Source organism: Desmodus rotundus, chromosome 9 (assembly GCF_022682495.2).
Source record: "Desmodus rotundus isolate HL8 chromosome 9, HLdesRot8A.1, whole genome shotgun sequence".
Classification (NCBI taxonomy): Eukaryota; Metazoa; Chordata; class Mammalia; order Chiroptera; family Phyllostomidae; genus Desmodus; species Desmodus rotundus.
Window position 1 is genome coordinate 66,364,260 of NC_071395.1, and position 13,657 is coordinate 66,377,916.

Consider the following 13,657-nt stretch of genomic DNA (forward strand, 5'->3'; position numbering starts at 1 on the left):
ATTGTCATCTTCCAGGCTGAAACTAAACAGTAACTCCCCCATCATTAAACAGTAACTCCCCGCCCCTCCCCCTAGTCTCTGGAAACCACTATTCTACTTACTGTGTATGAGTTTGACTTCTCTTGGTACCTCACTTAAGTGGAATAATGCAGTATTTGTCTTTTTGTGGCTGGCTTATTTCACTTAGAATAATGTCTTCAACGTTCATCCATGTTGTAGCATGTGTCAGAATTTCCTTCGTGTTTATGGCTGAATGATTTCTATTGTATGTATGTACCACATTTTTTCATCTATTTATCTGTGGGCATTTAGGTTCTTTGCACATCTTAACTATTGAGAGTAATGCTGCGGTGAACACAGCAGTGCAAATATCTGTATGAGTCTCTGTTTTTCATTCTTTTGGATTTATATACATATTTTCCATACATATATATGGAGAGCAGAATTGCTGGATCACATGGAAATTCTACTTTCTTTTTTCAGTTTTTGAGGAACTGTCATACTATTTTCCATAGCAACTGCACCCCACCGACAGTGCACAACTGTTCCAATTCCTTCACATCATCGTCAACACTTGTTATTTTCTGTTTTCTTTCATAGTATTCTTCCTAACGTGTGTGCAGTGGTAGCTGATTGTGGTTTTGATTTGCATTTCTTTATGCTTAGTGATGTTGAGTATCTTTTTCATACGTGACCCACACAGACTCTACATGAAGGATGTGCTAAGATTAGGATGATCGAGGCCTAGCAGGAAAGTCACGTCTAACTTGCAGGGGGTGGGGGGAGGGGGCTGAGTTTTTCTCCGGGTGCAATGAGATCCCCCACAGGGTTTTGAGCAGGGGTGTAGCACAATCTAACTTACATTTTAAAAGGATTTTACTCTGGCTTTTTGACCACACAGATTTTTCTCTTTTTTCCCCAGTGGGGCCTCATATGGGACTAATTATCCACTGAACACACTTAGCAGCAATATTTATCATCATCATAAAAACACACAGTGTGGGTAAAGAGATGTCTGCTTTACAAAATGCCTTCTCATACATCATCTCATTCATCCTTCGGCCAGTTTCTGCAGCAGCCCGTCTCCTGGCTTAGCACCGCTTCCATGCTGTCTCCAGGGCTCCCCGCCCCACGGTCACTAAGCATTTTAAGAGAGGAACCTCGGCATGTCCCTCCTGATTAGTTAAATGATTTAGACTTCATTGGCAGAGGACCCAGCTCTGGCAATCATGTGCTGGTTGTGGAGTTTGTGTGAAATCAGCCCATCTGCTTATAGCTAGAGCCTGGCAGCCTGGGCAGAAGTCACCCAGGAGCAATCCCATGCTTCTCTGTAAATGCCATTCATCCTCTATCCCCTGACACTGTGACTTTTCTTAGTGGGCTAGGCATTGCTCCTGCTTCTTTCTTCATTAAGGGCTCCCGAAGATTATACTCTGTCCTAATGAGCTTTAGAAATTTGTGTTTTAGTGTTCTTCTGGAAAAAGTGAAATTCATTAATTCATTAATTCATTCGCTTGCCCATTGGTATTTATTGAGTGTCAGCTGTGTGTAGTAAACACTGGGGGCACAATGGTGAACAGATAGTCTCTGTTCCCAGATCCAGGGGAGTTAGATGGGTGGGCCAGATATAAGGAGGTGTGTGTAAGGAGGAGAGACAGTGGTGCACAGCACTGCAGATGCACCTCACACCCATGGGTGATAGAAACCTACAAGGGTGTGTATGATGGGATTCCGGTGTTTAGAACAGGTTTCCCAGGAAGATAGCTTTCTTCCAACTCCTGCTGTCAGTCACCTAAGGAGGAGCGCATTCCTCGGTTGAGAAATGAGACCTAGACCCCATGAACCATGGAGGAAATCCCATGGCAAAGGATGGCCACTGGCACAAGCATGCTTTTCCCCCAGCAAAAACAAACAAGACACATTTGGGGCAAGAGTCAGAGTTCTAATAGTTGCTCAGTCCCAAGCATTCAATAACTTCCTCAGTTTTTCTCACACGATCTGTCTAACTGCACTCTCTGGTCAGGAGTTCCCTGCAGGACTGGTGACCAGGGTTGCTGGACTCGGTGCCTCAGTCAGTGGAGGGTGATATCAGAGGCACTGGAGAGAATGTCCATTTCTTCGTCCTCTCCAGGAACTTGACATTCCTTTCGTGGGGTATCAGATGTGCGGGAAAGCTTCATCAAATACCCTGAGACTTGAGTGAAAATTCCATTTAAGGAATTTTCAAAATTGCAGTAAGCTCAAAATGAGTTTATTCACTTCTCAGCAGACTTTTATTGAGCACCTACTATGTGTCAAGTGTAGTTCAGATACTGGGGACAGATAAGGAATTCTCTTGGAGCTTACACACTTCCTATGTAGAGAAGACAGTCAATAAAAAGGAGGAAGCAATTAAATGAAAAAAACAACAACAAAATATTCAGGGATCAAGAGCCATTGTTACAGAACAGACCTGGCAGGAGCATGAATGATATACTATTACTGAATAGACCCACGCTTGTGCTCTAGGGGTACCCTACCTTGTACTAGGTTCGAATTGCCCGCCTCCAGGGAAAGATGTCTCTCAATCTCAGAGACTGGTGAAAAGGAAAGGGGTTATTTATTTAAAGAGTTATACAATTTAAGAGTAATGACTTAATGTCTTCATTGAGATCCCAAAGTCCTTTAGAATACCCACAAATGCACAGTCCTTCCTTCCTCCTCTGCCCAGGCCAGGGTACCATATCTCAGAAAAAGAAATAGAAGTCCCTAGTTCTTCTCTGCCCAAGCCACACAGTCCCAAAAAGACCCTGCATGGCTGCCACGCCTGGGTTTAAATCCCAGCACCAATCTTCCTCTGCTGCGCCATTTCCAACTCCTCCCACAACTGGCCACAGCTGCCAGCATTCCTGTATTTTTCCAGCTTTTCTGGGCTGCCATAGTAAGTCTGGGCAGGTGTGGCCCCATGGTGTGGAGCCAATCATCTCCAAGCTCTCACATAGGCACTGTAACCAGTGGAGTTGCTTCCCAGTTGCATCATGGGTTGAAGTCACTCCCATCCCCCTGGCTCAAAGCATGGTCACGGCTATTTAATATATCCATGAAACCAGTTAAAAGTTATAGATATGTTAAATGACTGTTCTAGAGGTTATCTGCAAAACTGTTGCTATGCAAAACAGCTGTCAGTGGCCCTTTTCCATGTGTCCCATCCCCCAGCTCAGACTTGTTGGGGTGAGGACATCCTATATATATACATTTTCTCTAATATTTCCCAGACACTGAGTTCTGGACCCCATTACAAATCCCTCTTTGCCCCCCGCCCCTTGGCTGCACCCTGTTACACCATGAGGAAATAGGGGCAAGAGGAGGAGAACCTGGGAGTGCAGGCTCACTCAGGCTGAGGCCAGAGCCAGGCTCTGAGGGAGGCAAAGTTTTGAGAGCAAGTGGTTTCCTGGAGAGGTCATGCCATAAAATAACAGCAGAGAGGTGGGGGATGTGAGACAGAAAGGGGGAGGGAAGGGGAGTGGGTGACATCAAACAAGTGACAATGGGGGTACCTGGGGAGCCAGTGCAGACTGTGCCTCAGTCACCCCAGGTGAGGGCACAGGTGCTGTGTGTAGACTGAGGGCTCCTCCTGGGGCCCTATTCACTGGTGTGTCCAGCTCCATCTGCATCTGGGCAGAGTGGGCTCCAGGGTTGGAGAGGCCTCAGGTCAGGTCACAGGTGAGGGCGTCCAGTGTGCAGCCCCTCGCACAGCCTTTGCAGGGTTCACTCTCTCAGGACTCACAGGGCTGGCCTCAATTGCCAAACAAAGGGCAAGCAGGAGGTAGCCAAGGGGAGATCTAGGGACAGAATATTTACAACGGAGGGAACAGCACATGCAAAGGCCCTGTGGGGTCCTGAGAAAGACAGGGATGGCCAGTGTGGTGGGAGGGCATGGATGCTCTCAGGCCTGCTGAGTGAGGCAGGAGAGGCAGGCAGGGCCTGGTCCAAGGCAGTCATTCCCAGGGCAACGGAGAGCCCATAGAGGATGCTTACCAGGGAGGGTCTGCTTCAGTTTACACCACATCATCTTCATCAGATCAAGTTTTACTGGTGCAGGCGGGATGGGCCACTTGGTGGGATTCCAGCATCCTAGGGAGTCTTGGACAATGAGGACCAGCACTGCCCCCTCGGAGCGGCGGGTGGGGCCTCTCTTTGGTCGTGCACTGCACTTTAAAATGAAAACAGACCAAGCCTTGAAAAAGAAAAACAATTAGATAATAAAAGGATTAGAAAACAGGGAGTTCCAAAGAAACAGGGCCCTTTCTTTGTGTTGCTGGTGATGTATTTTGACAATGTGTGAAGCAGGGAGAAAGCCCAGGGATCCCAGGACTGCCTGGCGGGGCTGGCAGAGCAGCTAACATGCTCCCTCACAGACCACAGGCCTGCCCCTCCAGTTGCGGATTTGGAACTGAAGCATGCAAAAAGAGATTACAGTTTAGCATTCACCACATGCATGTGGTGAAAAATGAGACTGTCACGCAGGCTGGGACTCAATCTACAAAGGGAGGCATGGATGGACAGCCCTGGCGGCTGATGCGGGCGGTGGGCAGAGAATGCCCAGGCCAGAGGCCTGGGCCCTCAAAAGCTGTGGACAAAGTTTCTTCTTTTCAGGATTAATTCCCTTCTTCCTGTGTCTCTGACCGCATGAGGTTTCTTTCTTTATCCCCCTCCCCCCCCGGCCTGCTTACTCTCTATTAAAAATGTGTCACCTGGGTTTCAAAGTTCGGCAGCTGAAATAAAGGCCCTTTCAAGGGTGGGGAAAGAAGAAGAAGACATGAAATAAATTCAAACCAAGACAGTACCTTAGGAAAGAATAAACAAGTGGGACCTCATCAAAATAAAAAGCTTCTGTATGGCTAAAGAAAACAGCACCAAATTACAAAGAGAACCAACAGTATGGGAAAACATATTTGCCAATGATACCTCAGACAAGGGCCTGATCTCCAAAATATATAAAGAACTCACACAACTCCACTCCAGGAAGACAAACAACCCAATTAAAAAATGGGCAAAGGACTTGAACAGATACTTCTCCAAGGAAGACATACAGAGGGCCCAGAGACATATGAAAAGATGCTCAGCATCACTAGCCATCAGAGAGATGCAAATTAAAACCACAATGAGGTACCATCTCACACCAGTCAGAGTGGCCAGCATAAACAAATCCACAAACAAATGTTGGAGAGGATGCGGAGAAAAGGGAACCCTAGTGCACTGTTGGTGGGAATGCAGACTGGTGAGGCCACTGTGGAAAACAGTATGGAATTTCCTCAGAAAACTAAACATGGAACTGCCCTTTGACCCAGCAATTCCGCTGCTGGGATTATACCCTAAGAACCCTGAAACACCAATCCAAAAGAACCTGTGCACCCCAATGTTCATAGCAGCACAATTTACAATAGCCAAGTACTGGAAACAACCTAAGTGCCCATCATCAAATGAGTGGATCCAAAAACTATGGTATATTTACACAATGGAATTCTACACAGCAGAGAGAAAGAAGGAGCTTATACCCTTTGCAACAGCATGGATGGAACTGGAGAGCATTATGCTAAGTGAAATAAGCCAGGCGGTGAGGGACAAATACCATATGATCTCACCTTTAACTGGAACATAATCAATAGAAGAAAAAAGCAAACAAAATATAACCAGAGACACTGAAGTTAAGAACAATCTAACAATAGCCGGGGGGGGGGAGGGGCAGTGGGAAGAGGGGATTACAGGAAGTACTATAAAGGACACAAGGACAAAATCAAGGAGGAGGGTGTAGGTGGGGGAGGGAGGTGGGTTCAGCTGGGGTGGGGTGGAGGTATGGGGAGAAAAGGCATACAACTGTAATTGAATAACAATAAAAATTAAAAAAAAAAGACAGTACCTTAGAATTATGTAAATTTTCTGGAGACTTTACTAATCATCCAATCCACACCTTCCTTTTAGAAATGAGAACGCACAGGCCGTGTGGAACAAAGTAACTTCCCTAGGCTCTCACAGCCTCCTGGTTGGCAGAGTCAAGGTCAGAGCTTAAGTCTGCTGACTTTCTTGCCAAGACTCTCTTTGTGACACCCATGGACATATTTTCTTCCTTTGTTTGTGGGGAAAGTTGAGTTATTGGCAGAGCATATTCAGAGCCACTGACAGTAGAGCCCTGGGTCTACTTTGCCGCTTCTTCAACGCTATGGACGTGGAGAGAGCGATCGTGTGTCCTACCCTTGCTCTCTCCTTGGTGCCAGCACATGTCCCATGCCACAGCCTTGGCACTGGGATTGCCAACATTGGGTTTGGTGCCCCAAAGGGGCTGTGGCCTTAGGAAAGGGGTCTCACCCTAAGGAGAGGGATAGAGACCACAGCAAAGATTTGTGGGTTAGTAGGTAAAGTATCAGCAGAGGCAGTAAAGTGGAGGGGTCAAGGCTAATTTTCCAGAGCCAGACCCCCTGTGTTTTCATCCTGGCCTTGCCTCTCACTCACTTTGTGAACTGGGATGATTTATTGAACCTTCCACCTGTAAATAGGGATACAGACATACAATTTTTCAGACTATAGGATGCACTTTCCCCCCACAAATTTGGGAGGAAAATGGGGGTGCGTCTTATAGTCTGAGTGTAGCTTACCTGGCTCACTGGCTGGGGGTGGAGGTGGCGGTGGAGTGGGTTTTTTTTTTTTCTGTATTTTCCTCTAAAACCTAGGTGCGTCTTATAGTCTGAAAAAACATGGTACATACACTGTATCAATTATCTGTTGCTGAGCAACAGCATTACTACAACACAATGGCTTAAAACAACACATATTTATTGTCTTGCAGTTTCTGTGAGTCAGGTGTCTGGACACAGCTTAACCAGATCCCCTGCAAGGCTGAAATCAAAGTGCCTGATGGGAGACTCATCTGAGACACGACAGGGCGGGGGAAGGGCAGGGTTCACTTCCGTGCTCACTTGGTGTATTAACAACATGTATGTCCTTGTGGCTGTAGCACCAAGGACCTCATTTTTCTATTGGCTGATGACTGATGGCCACCCTCAGTTCCTTGCCACCTGGGCCCCAATGGGCCCACTTGCTTTCTCAAAACTAGCCAGGGAGAAAGAGGCTCCTGCAAGTTAGGCAGTGTTACATCCATGTAATCACATCTCCTTTGCTGCATCCTATTGACTAGAATCGAGTCGCAGGTCCTGTCCACAACTCTAAGGTGGGGGGTGGTGATTACAGAAAGACGTGAGCACCAGGAACTGGGAGTCACGGCCATCTTTACAGTCTGTCCACCACAATGCCTCATAAGGTTATTGTGAGCAGTAACTGAGTTCATACATATCCAGCTCTTAGAGGAGGACCCTTCCTCAGGAGGCCAGTGATCGCAGGTTTGGAGGTGGTGTTGTTATTACCTCCAGGAGGACATGCCCCTGATTTGTCCTTGCTCTTGAAAAGTCTTCAAACTATCTTCAGGGATTCTGGGATGATAGGATTCAGTTCGAATAAGTGCCTACAATAATGAAAAAATAGAATAATTCCAATGAGCTTTCTAGTTTAATTTTATTTTCTTAGTTAGAGGCTACAGGGTGAGTGGGAAATAACACAGGGTTTGGAATACACAGGGTTTGGAGTTTGAAGAGTGAATTTATAGACAACTAGTCTGGGCCACACCAATGTTGGCTGTCTTCTTCACCTTCTTTTTAACTAGACTTTGCAAGCTACTCTTTTGTAATTATGTGGTTTAAATATTAGAAAAAGATATAAAGTCACATAATTGCCATTGTTTTATTTTGTATTTATTGAGATATAATTGACATGTCACATCATATTAGACTCAGGTGTACGACATAATGATTCAATGTTTGTATACAATGTGAATTGGTCACTGCAATAATCTAGTTAACATTTGTCACCATATGTAGTTACAATTTTATTTTGTGATTCAGACTTTAAGATGCACCGTTTTAGCAGTGTTGAAATATGTAGCACAATATTATTAACTGTAGTTACCATGCTGTACATTATATCCCTGGAACTAATTTATTTTATAACTGGAAGCTTGTACCTTTGACACCTTTCACTCATTTTACCCATCCCTCCACCCTCCCACCTCACCCCAGGCAGCTACCAAACCTATTCTCTGTATCTATGAGTTCAGTTTTCTTTTTAAGGATTTCATGTATAAGTGAAATCTTATGGCATTTGCCTTCCTTTGTCTGATTTATTTCACTGAGCATAATGGACTCAAGGTCCATATCTGGTTAAAAATGTCTATGTATCCCCAATATACACATCTTTGTGTATATGGTAAGGCATACACAAAACAGAATCACAAAAGGTTGAAATAAATAAGAAATATGCAATATTTGAAAAGTCATTCTAATTGTGAAGGCTTCCAACATCATTAGCTCATTCTTCAAGGTTGTTTAATGAGGTTGGTCATTGACAATAGTGGATGTACATTCATCTTTTAAACTTTTCTCGGTTCTGGTCAGCCCATTCTTTTTATTTATTTATTTTCTCATGTTGTGGCTGACAGAGAGCTTGAAGGGCCATTGTGAGGATGGGCTGCTTGGCTACTGTTAGCTTTGTGTTTACAGCATGTGTATTACCTTAATCCTTACAGGGGTGTCCAAACTTTTGGCATCTCTGGGCCACAGTGGAAGAAGAAGAGTTGTCTTGGGCCACACACTAAATACATTGCAACACATAATCACAAAAAAAATCTTATAATGTTTTAAGTAAATTTATGATTTTGTGTTGGGCCACATTCATAGCCATCCTGGGCTGCATGTAGCCCATGGGCCACAGGTTGGACACCCGTCTTTGTGAGAATCCTTATAAGCCACTGTTATATTTTGTAAGAGTTGGTTTAGGTTGATGTAAATCATGTAGTCATTAAATTAATTTTACTGGTCTCACAGAAGCTATGGTATGTCACAGTCTGCTGAAAGCAGAGATGAGGACGGTCCTCTTCCATCTCTGCCTCTCTCTCTGGTGTGGACCCGTGTACCCCGAAAGACATGTACCACCTCACAAAGCCATCCTGTGAGGTGCTTGATAAAATTTGTATATTAGACATTTTTAAAACAAAGTTTAAAGGCAAAGATAAATAATTCTAATACCTTGTTCCTATATATCAATGCATCATCTTATATCTCCCTTGGGAGATAGGCATACAGTTTGGAGATTCCTTTTGCATATCACACCACACTTGTTTGTTTCCTTCCAGATGATATACAATATCATATATTGTATGATATACAATAGGTATGTCTGTAAAGTTCTCCTGTCCCTTGCAGGTGGGTTGTGTGCATGCTCACACTGTGCCTGCAGCAAACTGCCCCCAGTGCTGCCAGGAGGCTCCGCGCTCCTGCTCTGGAAGGGTTTGAGGCAAATCTGCAAAGCTGGCAAATGTGCCTCGGCCATGAGCTGGGAGGGCCCATCTCGGACAGTCTGAGAGAGAAAAAGTGCTGACAGCACCAGCAGCCTTCAGGAGCCCCCTGTCATTCTTGTAAACAGGGTGGGATTGGCCTGCTTTATCTCTCTGTGCAAAATGCAGATTTAATAGGCAGTGCCCTCAGAATCATTGCTGCTAGGTCGTGTCTGCAGAGGAATTAGGGATAATGGTTTAATAACTGCAGAAAGAGCTTAGACACTTTGCTGTGCTGGGTGTATCGGAGTTAGCTACTGAAGACTGAACTTGGGGCATTAAACCCCTTTATCGCTCAGATGGAGCAACGGGGAAAATCCATTCCTTGGCAGGGGATGAGTTTACCAGCTTCTGAAGGGGGTGTGTGTTTGAATGTGATAGGGAAGGGAGCATTTGTCAGGGTGGAAGGTGGATCAAAAGACAAATGAATTCTTTGAGTTAAATAAGAGCTTTAAATTATCCCCCTTTCAGCTGCTTCCTTGTCAGCAGAATATGCTGCGCTGAACACCAGCCTGTCTTCCCAAGGCCTGGGGATGGCATGGAGGTCTCTAACTACTAATGTGCATTGTACAGGGACAGGCAGTGTCAGAGTAGATGGCCAAGGCTGGAGAGGCAAGATAAATGTCCATTTTGCTGGGCTACAGAGTCACTTTTGCTAACCTATTCACCTGGAAGCCTGCAGAAAATGAGATTCAGACAAAGCTGGCTTCCCTTACAGTGCTTAGCTGGACTAGAAGTCATTCATCCACACTGAGGATGATGAATCAGGTTAGCGTAGTCCGATGGTTCCTAAGTTTGGATCTATGGAGTGTCATTAGAGTTTACCATCTATGGAAGGTTGAGACATGGTTGCAAATTCTGTCCATTCCTGTGTTCATACCCTTGCAAAAGATGAAGACTATTTCCCTACTGTTTGGATCTGGATTGCAGGTATAACTTGCCTTGGCCCATGGAACACTGTCAATTGTGAGATAAGCAAAGGCTTCAAAAGCATTTATGCAAAAAGCTTGCCCTCCTGAGCCCCTCAGAAACCATGCCATGCCCCTGTCTGTCTACAGAGCAATGGAATGCCCACTTGCTGTCATATCAGCCAGCCAAACCCTGTAAGTAGAGCTGCCCAGCGGATGGGTGGCTGACTGCAGAAGCAAGAATGACCCCAGCTGAGATTGGCAGAAGAACTGGTTGGCTGAGCCCAACCCAAATTGCTGAGTCCCAGAACCATCAGTTAATTAGCTATTATCTTAAGTCATTAGTTTTGGGTGGTGTACTATGCAGCAAAAACTAACTATAGGCAGAACAATGGGGATTGAGGGACAACACACCAAACCCCAAATTTGGACCCAGGTAGGGAAGCTCTGACTTGTTTACTCTGTCAATTCAGCTCTTGTTTGAATAAAGTGTTATGAGGGAGGTGATGTCGGGAGGAAGAGCTTTTGGCCTAGGCCACAGCATCCCAGAATATTCTTTTTGCTGGTGAATGAGACTTGAGCCATAGATCTGAAGCTGCTGCTTCGGGTTGTCATTTGGAAGTCTGGGGAGAGTCTCCAGGGATGGCTGATTTGTGCCCCAGGAGACCATTCCTTTGTCATACAAAGTGCTGCACATTTATCCATCTCAGTTTAGAGCCAGTTTCTACCAGGAAACACAGGAGCAAATCAGTGGCAGGTTTGCTGTAACCTATTTAAAAGAGCAGACATTTGGCTTTGCTCACTAAAAATGAAATTTATGTCTTTACATTGCAGCCCTTAATTATTCCCACAATCATATCATGCTGTTGCTAATGCCATGGATAGGATTTGCTCTTGGGGAGGAGAGTGAGACAAACTTCTTTTTAGAAGAAAGTGAACCAAAATAGAGCTATAACAGTAATAGTCTCTAGACAAGGGACAAAGAAATGTAGTCCTTGCACAATTTCTTAGTGTGACCTTCCATCAGTCTTTAAATTATTATATAATTCCCCATGCATAGGAACATGAATAGCTTTTTCCTGTCCTCCATTATTCCTCCTTCCTCTAACAGTGCCCTGCATTTCCTCTGGGTTACTACCCTTCTTTCAGAGTCTTCCACAGGATATTGATCCACCTGGATCACAGGTCCACACAGTCTCAGTGGCACTACTGATCCAGGTGCCTACTCCTCCCTGGTCAAGACTGGCACATGGCCCAAGCCTGGCCAATTGGAGGCTATCATCTAAGAATTTGAAAGTGAAACAAATGGCACAGAGACTGAATGTGACTGTAGCTGATTCATGTGAGTGGAGGTCCTCCGAGGAGTCTGTGAATCTTTGTCCATCTGTGTGCCCAGGGCTGACCTTGGTCTCATTCTTCAAGGTAGCTTTCCTTTAATTCTCTGATCTACTCCCCCATTCTCCTCCTCCTTCCTCCTCTTCCTCTTCTTCTCCTTCCACTTCTTCTTCTTCTTCCTCTCCTCCTCCTTCTTCTTTCTCGTTTGCTTAAGTTAACCAGAGTTGGCTTTTGTTGGCTGCAGATAAGGAACACTGATTGGTATGGTTTTCTTAGCCAGGATCAGCACCTGTGCTAGTCATAGTCCTCTGGTTCTCCTTCTTACCTGGACATATGGTTTAATGGCACTTTCTTGTCCTCTTTCTAGTTAGGTGTGGCCATAGTTCTCTCTTGTAATAAAAATTGAGAACTACCCTCCTTCTCTTCCTCCTTCCATGGCAGGTAGGGGTGACTGTAACAAAACAGAGCCCCTGCCAGCCTCAGTCTCCAAGTGATTCTGATGAGAAAAACCCTTTTCTCCTCTTTCCCATACCCACATTGGACACATCGACTGAGTGAAATAATAACCTGGTTCTTATGAGCCACTGAGATTTGGGATTTGAGTGTTACCATAGCATGGCCTGTCCTATTTTGACTCAGAAAGCACTCTACTTGGAAGAGTCAGCATTCATATTCATAACTCGTCATGCCACCTACCTTTGTATTTATCAACTTGTTCTGCCTGAATCTCCATCTTCTATCAGCCAAAGATGGATAAGACCATGCTTTGAAACTTCTCATTAGAAGGCAAGGCTGCCACTTTAAAGAGTGTTCTGAAAATAACATCATTCATTTCATAAACATGCATCGAGTGCCCAAACATTGATTTTATTATTGTGTTGGTGCTATGAGAGACACAGAAAAACAGAACATAGAGTCTGAAAGAACTAATAATCCAGCTGGAGAGATAAGGCAACTATAAATTAATATCAAAAAAGGCAATGATATAAGAAGTATCGTGAAAATCTATCAAGGCCTATTTAAGCAGGGGGTTCAAAAAGGGCAATGAGGTTCAAGGTTGAATACATGAGTTTATTTAGTGCCAGCTTTTTGGATGAGGCAGAGATTTGGCTGGGTCTGGAAGTTTGACTTGAAATAGGGAGAGGCTCTTCCCGTAGAGAGGAGACAACACGAGCAAAGTTACAGACTGACAAAACACATTTAGAAAATCGTTTTGATTCAAATGGAAGAGAGTCCTAAGAGATAAAATTGGCAAAATAAATTGGATAGAGCTGGATTGAAAAAAGCCTAGAATAAGTTTAGGAAATTTACCTCAACTTCAGGTATCATATTCAGAATCTACTAGATGGGGAGCAAGGGGCTCTGCCAGCCACACTTGTTCTCATCGCTAGGACAAGTAAAAGCCTTTCCAGAAGTGCCCAGGCTGCTTCTTCTTCCATCTCATTGGCCAATCGGGAATCTCCTGTCCACACCTCACTGAAGGAGGAACTGAAAAAGTAAGTACAGAGCTTCTCTCACCCTTAGATTGAAGGTGGGAGAGGGTGAAGGGGGCGGAGAACAGGGGTACCATTTGAAAAATGATAATATCTGTTACCATCTCACATTGCTCTGTCATTTTGTTAACATAGAAACATGCTGTCGTAATAAAATATCAAATAAGTACAGAACATGAATGCTAAGAACAACTCAATATAGTAGCTAAAATATAGACGTTAAAAATAGTAGACAGAGGGAGGTACAGACTGTAACCATTGGAGAAGATGGTGCAGTACAGACTGGTGTTGAGCTAAACCAGGGATGACTTTAAAAGTATACAATGTAATCCCCTCTCTGGGAGGACTGATAGTCTATGGTGAGGTAAGTTAACATGCAGGAGGCAGGAGCAAGCAAAGCAACTCATAAATAAACCCTAAAACCAGAGGATATAGATGAAGTGGTATAGAGATTATTAAGGGAGACAATTGAAGATTGAGTTGGATTAGGACCTTAAGGGAGA